The sequence below is a fragment of the Corythoichthys intestinalis genome, chromosome 4, assembly GCF_030265065.1.
Source record: "Corythoichthys intestinalis isolate RoL2023-P3 chromosome 4, ASM3026506v1, whole genome shotgun sequence".
Classification (NCBI taxonomy): Eukaryota; Metazoa; Chordata; class Actinopteri; order Syngnathiformes; family Syngnathidae; genus Corythoichthys; species Corythoichthys intestinalis.
In genome coordinates this window covers 50,722,378-50,730,627 of record NC_080398.1, presented here as the reverse complement: position 1 = coordinate 50,730,627, position 8,250 = coordinate 50,722,378, and positions in this window count along the sequence as shown.

Sequence of the window (8,250 nt, the reverse complement as noted above, 5' to 3'; positions counted from 1 at the left end):
GGGAAGAGACAAAATGACAGCACTGATGAGAGTTTTTGTTTCTTGTATTGAATTGCATTGTCCTGAAACTTGAGCCTGCATTGTATCAGTGTACAGCAATTTAAGATAGCGAGTTAGCCATGATGATGGACAGTTTAAAGGTTTATATACTATTCACAGATTATACTTTACAGCACTGGTATGTAGCATATAGCCCCTCCCATGACCAATCTCTGAAAGTGGTTAATTTGGAATAGTTATTCTTGGGATTTTTCCCTCCCAGTTTAAATAATTTCACTAGGATTTAACTGTTGCCTACAAACAGGATGTGGCTCAGAAAGCATGCTTTTATAGGCACCAATAATAGTAATAAGTGTGCTTGTTTATAAGTATGTTTACTTTCATGTTGGGAAAACCTCCCTTACTTCCATCAAATGTCACATGACAATTATAGGTCAGTATATCTGAGAATGCTGTGGAAAAAAAATCAGAGGCTGAAAAGGTCTAGCTGAATTTACTTTTTAGTACATAACAAAACCACAGTAAATGCATACATGCAAAGCCTTCTGTTTCCCATCATTCTGCTGTGTAGTGCTCATGTTAAATGTAGCCATATATATATACGTGTATTCTGTATATATATATATATATATATATATATATATATATATATATATATATATATATATATATATATATATATATATATATATATATATATATATATATATATATATATATATATATATATATATATTAGGGCTGTCAAAATTATCGCGTTAACGGGCGTTAATTAATTGTTTAAATTAATCACGTTAAAATATTTGACGCAATTAACGCACCCGCTGGCATATTGCCTCAAACATTACAATGAGGCCGTTTATGGACATTAAGAGTGAAGAGAATGCCACCGGCCGCTTGGGGGCAGCGCCGTTCCATACTCATGTTATGTCTTCTAAACGTGGGAGAATTAGTTGTTGTGAGACGTTTATGCTGTATTCACAATGCAATGCAAATTACTATTTGTGCTCCACACATATTTCGGTAAGTTTTCTTTCTTTTAGTGGCAGTTATGTGTCTCTTGTTTTATTTTGGGTAAGATATGTACAGATACAGTGGGGAGAACAAGTATTTGATACACTGCCAATGGGTTTTGGCAGTGTATCAAATACTTGTTCTCCCCACTGTATAGGTTATACAGTAAAGGCGAGTGGACACAGGCGCGCCGTTTATTGGCATAAGCTTCTCCTTCACAACAAACATAAGTATCGTTTAGTGAAAGCACAACAAAAATAATATTCCTATCTCTCAAAAAAAAATAATGTTCTCAAAAAGAAAAGCACTTCAGTCTATAGTAATGAGGCCCTATTCCGACACACAGTTAAACAACAATGCTAAATAAACTGGCATTCCATATCAATTTAGCTATGCAAAATACACGTAAAACTTTTCACTCTATTTTCATTATTGTTATTTTTATTCTTATTATTATTATATCAACTCTACTTTTGATTGAAAATTTTACAAATTTTATTAAAACGAAAACATGAAGAGGGTTTTTAATATAAAATTACTATAACTTGTAACTATAACATTTATCATTTAAGAACTACAAGTCTTTCTATCCGTGGATCACTTTAACAGAAAGAATGTTAATAATGCCATTTGCGGATTTATTGTTACAATAAAGAAATACAGTACTGATGTACAGTATGTTGTATGTATATATCCGTCATGTGTCTTATCTTTCCATTCCAACAATAATTTACATAAAAATATGGCATATTTTAGAGATGGTTTGAATTGCGATTAATTGCGATTAATTACGATTAATTAATTTTTAAGCTGTAATTAACTTGATTAAAAATTTTAATCGTTTGACAGCCCAAATATATATATATATATATATATATATATATATATATATATATATATATATATATATATATATATATATATATATATATATAATAGCTGAACTTTTTCTTAATCAAATGGAAGGCATGTCATGTCATGTAATCCTTTGGTGTTAAAAAAAAGCATGCATGACACAATAGTGTTTACAAGATACTAATAATGATAAATAATAGGTAGTAAAGACCAGCTGTTACCAGTGACTTTGTGTTGGAAAAAGTTCATTCATGCATGCATGCATTCATTCATTCATTCATTTTCTGTACTACTTATCCTCACAAGAGTCGAGGGGATACACTCTGTACAAGTTGCCAGCCAAAAACAGGGTATATACATTGTGTGTATTTGTGTTTTCTTTTTTTTTTCTGAGCCACGGATAAAACAAATCGATACAATCAGGGAATAATCCCTGAATTGTGGCCCACACTGCTGTTGTACAACTTGATGGCAGTAGGTAAGAAGCAGTGTAAAGCAGATGTTTTACACTGTAAATCATCTTCAGATAGAAGAAGCGGCCGGAAGAGGGCTGCTCGGGGATCCAATCTGGCCCGTAAGGTACTTCTGCCTGCCAGGTACATTCTAATTCATTTACACAGATCATACACATGCTTTTATTTTGACACTAGTGCCATAAAACCGGAACTGTTGTGACATGTGTGAATGTGTCATTGATGTGCAATTTGCACTGAGCCTCTCAAAACCCGGTTGGACTCAATAGTCTGAACTAATCATAGGCACAACATTTCAGTTTAGTGTACTGAATTATTAGAATCAGTTTAATAAAAAGATTCCTTCAAATGAATCGTTCTCACCCGCGGGTGAAAAAAAAAAAAAAATCTTACAGTGCGTGAATGAATCTGTGAGTGATTAAGGAACGGGACTTGACAGAGTGGCGGGTCTAGGATTTTTCTGGATCAGGGGCCAAGAAGGAGCCACATGTAACCCTCATGGGACAAGTGTCACTCCAATCTTTGTTCATGGTTTGTTTTGGTCAACAAGGCAATACGTAGATCCTGCATGTGTCAAGCAAAGATAACCCAGTAAAATTCAGAAAAGTTTTCGCCGATTGCAATGCTTTGTGCTAAAATGGGAACAGGGGCACTTCAGGGGCCATTCAAATTAGAGGTGTGGCCAGTGCCCCTGTGGTCCCAACCCTAAAACCGCCACTGACATGACATAAAACTCAGGCCCTCTCTGAACCTGCACACTGACTGCTCATTGGCCACCCATCAAAAATTTCATCAAAAAAAATTTCATGCACGAGTTATCAGTAGGATTTTGACTTAGTTGAATATCCACGCCATATTAAACCAAAACCTCAATATTCAGACTATGTAGTAGTAGTAGTAGTAAACAACATTAGGGAATGGTGATGACACGCCGTCAGACCATGTCATTTGGTCAATGACTGAGGAAGAGTATCCTCCTGGACCTACTTATGTTGACAGCATAGTACTGTGTCCTTCCTCCATGGTGTAGAGAGGGGAGCTGCGGCAAGGGAAAATGCTGTTCAAATGTTTTTCTTATCATAGGAGGTCTTATGAGCCGTCCTTAGTTCCTCAACTAGGACCTGTTTGCATTGGGTGATCCAACCAGGGATGCAAAGCCTGCACAAACCCCTCCATCACTACTCACGGGGAGAATAATAGGGTAATCATTTGTTTTACGTTAAATTGACTTTTAACATTTAGCTTGCGAAAAGCACCATCTTTGTTGTTCCAAGGCTTTCTAGTTGTTGTCGCCGTCATGGTTCCAGTTCCACCGTGCTGCTTGCTGTCTTCTCTCATTTCCATCGTCTCTTGCTTTTTTCAGACAAAAAGGCAGAAATGAGGAGGGAAAAACCACCATACTCCCTACGTTTATGCCGCACTTAATATCACATCATAGTGGCGCAACACCCTAAACCATTGGCTGTGGAAACACACAGCATTTTAGGGTATGGTACGGAAATGTTATACTCTCATCCCCAACCTGTAGAGACCACTCAGTGGAAACATGGCTTTAGACAGCAGAACTAAAGCTGCCAAGACACGAAAAGCCAAGCAAGCACAGCTTGTCAGCTTTGTTAACCATGTTTGTCACAACTACCCTACTTCTAGCCTCGGCTCAAATGAGCAAACTCCAAATAATGTGTGCACTGTGACTTATTTTTGACAATGTAACCCAAGAGCCCTGTTTATGAAATCATCTCTGTTAATTGGCTGTTTCTGTGCTGGGCAGCATCTGATATAATTTTAAATGGTTACACATCAAAGCCATTTGCTTGCAGTAAGAGCAGTTTGCACGCATTTAATTAAAATACAGATTTTTATCAGCATCTTGCTGATTGACACGAGCATACTGTTGCGAAAATGATACTGTGACTGTCATAGTCGTTATGGATTCTTGTGGTTAAACAACAGCTGGGTGAGAAGTGTGCAGCAGTTGATGTGATCATGCCAAATAATGCTCTTAACACCAGCAGATCAAGAAACACTGGCATTGTGTTTGTGTTACTTTTACTTCCTCATCTTTAAGAAAGAAATGAATATTACAGTTTCCATTATTTGTTATGTTATGTTGATTTCCATCGTAGTTTCTACTGTTATTAATGAGCACTGACACAAATGAATTAATGAACTTTCTGAGCTGTCTGATCTTTAGGAACATGTACACCACTAAAAATGAATCTGAATCTGTAATAAAAACTGTTGGAAACAATTGAGTTGAGGGTCCTCATCCTCCGCTCCAGGACCGCTCCACAGACTCTACCCTCCTCCCCATCACAGGGATCAGATATGCCTGTCCTGCAAGTTTATGTGTCTGTGGGTTATACCAATCCCCCCACCCCCAACATATGACCCCAAATAACACTGAACTGGCTACAGCTCACAGCGATCTAATACTTGCCCGTGAAAAAGCAGAAGTAGGTGCGATTGTGCACCTGCACTGTTAAAACATTTGATATGAACTTTTTTTATGCATATCCTTTTATCATTGCAATTTGACCAATCGACCCAGGATTTGACAACAAACCTACGCATGTGCAAATCGTTATATCATTGGATAAAACGGTATAGGTGGGGTAACATGGTAAAAGAGGAAGTAAACAATCAAAGAGCTTCAGAGTACTGCAAATGTGCTCATAATTAGTAATTACCGTAGATAGTTTTATCGATTTACAAGCGTTTGCGGGAAATTTGGACCATCAGAGGCCTTTGATGCCACGGTAATTGTTCCACGCTAAACCCTGACTCATATTAGCCGACATACTGCTAACCACAGACAGTGACGCTAACCAAACAATATTTCCTTGCTACGAGAGCCTGTTACGTGCAAACGGGTACGTGAGTTCAGCTATGGGCCTGACCATGGTATGGTCGCTTTCACACCTATAGCGAACAGCATCAGGATCAGCTTTGAAGCGAACCGAGACCACCTCTCCAGTGAGGTCTCAGAACGGCTGTTTGGTCCGCACCAGAGTTCACTGGTTTGTATTCACATCAGCCCAAAAGGAGCGCACCACGAACGTTTTTGGTTTGGTCCGGACCAAACAGGGTAGGAGTGAATATGCCCTATGTAACCAATACTCAACACTTTTGAGTAAACTGGACATCCATTAAGTAGTCTAAACCAGTGTTTTTCAACCTTTTCTGAGTCACAGCCCATTTTTACATTGGAAAAAAATCTTGCGGCACACCACAAACCAAAAATGTTTCAAAATTACTTTTTGTACAGTATATTTAATCATAAAATGATTTCTCAATTTTATACTTACTCTGTGTGAAACTTGAGCCTGTTTAGATGAACACAAAGCTGATATCCTGGCAGGAATTGAAGAAAGACACACACGAAGCTTTTCTTCAACACTCTTCTTTTCTCTTTAACCACATCAGGTCCGAGCCTCTCGCTGACAATGGCTTTGCAGGCAGGTAGTATTAATGTCTCTGTCACAGTGTGGGACTTTTTGGTTTTAGCAACAAGTTCAGCAACATTGTAAATGGCTTTGAAGGCTTTCTCATTTACATTTACATTTGTAGTTTTTCTCAAAACGGTTTCTCTGTGTTTTCAGGAAGGCGAAAAAAATAGTCAATCGACCTGTTTTGAAGCGACAAGGGTTTCATTGGTAGATGAAGTTTAAGCTTGCTTTCAGTTGGCACCATGGTGCTGTTGGATAGCTGCTTGTGTCGTGTTCAAGACTTGCTCGGATTTCCAGCCATCAGAATACCTTGCTGTCCTCGACAATGTGATGGAATAAAACACACGGGGAGGATTGACGGTCGTCACATATGGATAAAATGGAAAGGACACTTTCGTGTATATTAACTCTTGACGAGTCAAATAAAATAATGTTCAGTGGATGTGCTGGGGTTAACATTGTCGCAGACAGCAATGTGGCTGATGGCTAGAAATCCGAGCAGTTCTTGAACGCGACACGAGCAATATCTCGCTCATCTGCACACGAGCGAAACCGAAACCTTCTACCTACTCCTCCATCCTACTGCAACTCCGCCCGACGACGTAAAAAAAAAAAAAAATGCAATGTTGGAAAACCTCTCGCAGCACACCCGACGATCTCACACAGCACACCAGTGTGCTGCAGCACACCGGTTGAAAAACACTGCTCTAAACAGGACTCCTTCTGACTTCTCATTCTTCACGCGTTTAGTATGTTGTCACAGAAGCATTAAATTCCAAGTTGAACAACAACTTCATTATATTGAGAATTGATTAATTTGAAGCGAAACATAGATGACAAAAATCTGACGATATGCCAACGATTGGGGGAGTATCTTAGAAACCAGATAATTATTGCAAAACTGCTTATGATCCCTTCTGGTTCTGCACAGGTGATCAATATCCTGGGGTAATTTTAAGCGTGATCAGTTTGGATGGATTATTGCTTGGCAGGAAAGCTTTTGCATTGATCTTCGCATCATGTCAATCTCCTACACTGACAAACCAAATCTTCCATTTTCCATACATCAGCATGAAAAGCTTACATTTAGGCTGCCTCAAAATATTTAAATACACAAGAGATCCAACTGTGGTATTTTCTCATTATATGATCTTAGTGTATTTATGCACTTAAATTACGCAGCATGTTGATTTTTTTTTTGTGTGTTAGTGTGGTTGTTAGTTTCTGCCACCCAAAGTGAACACATTATTTTTGTGCTGTGGCCGTCAAATTAAAATTTAGGATGAAAAGTTTGAGTGTGGAACTTTATTTCAACATTATTTATACAGTAGTGTATGAAAGGTGTGCATATTCTCTTAAAGGACACAGTAACGGAATTGCTAGTTGGTTTTACAATGGCAGTCAATATATTAAAGCACACAATGTAAGGGAATTTCTATTTTGTAGATTATTTTTTTTGTAACGATGTTTCTTGCTAATTGAGATTATACATTATTTTCGTTTGTGGGTAGGGGTGACTTATTTCTCTTTGAAGGGTGCTACATTTTTAAGCAACATTTATGTAGCAGGTCTGAGTTAATGGATTTTACCCACGAAAAATTTGGCAAATCTCTGTCAATGGCAGCGAGCCTTTTTTTGCTGTTGTCCATGACTCTTGTTTAGTGCTCAGTTGATTGAATGATTGTAGTTTGAAGCAGCAAAACATGGCAGAAATGTAAAAAATACACATTTACAGAAGTCTGGCGCCTCATCCTCCCTTGCACATCGCTGTGGGATGTCATCTTATTATTCAAGCAGCATTTACCGCATGGCCGCCAACATGGTTGAGTGAACAGCATGCCTAAGCTGATGCTCCAAGTGTTCAGTTGAGGTCACTACAGTTGTTCCTCTCCTTTGTCATATTCTGGAGGTAATCGCTGGTAAACAATGATGTGTGGCCATAATCAATGTCATACTGGATGATTGGGTTTGGTCCCATGATCTGAAAATAGCTACAGGTTGCAGCATCTTTGTATGGTTCTATATTGAGAATGACTCCATTGATGACTAGCCCATTTTTTCCAGCGAGGGAGATGCCACTTCCTACAATCATATAGTCTCCACAGAATGACATATGCACTCCATCAGTGCAGCAATCAGCCTAGTATTCTCCTTGTCCTCTCCACACTTTGACCCTACGATCCAACTGTCATTGTTACTCCTCATGTTGTGATGTCGAAACTCAAAACAGGCGTCAGTTGCAATTGTGATTGTGATTGAGATGTTTGAGATTAGCAGAGACGATTTGGAAATTTTTCATTAAAGGATACTCCTTACCACCAAACAACCATTTATATGGGAAGATTAACAGGCTATCCAACAGTGTAAGATTTATTACCTAGAAGTATGTAAAATGTGGCATAACCTGATGATAAAATGTAGCAAATTAGTCCAATACTTGCATATTTTCACTGTTCACA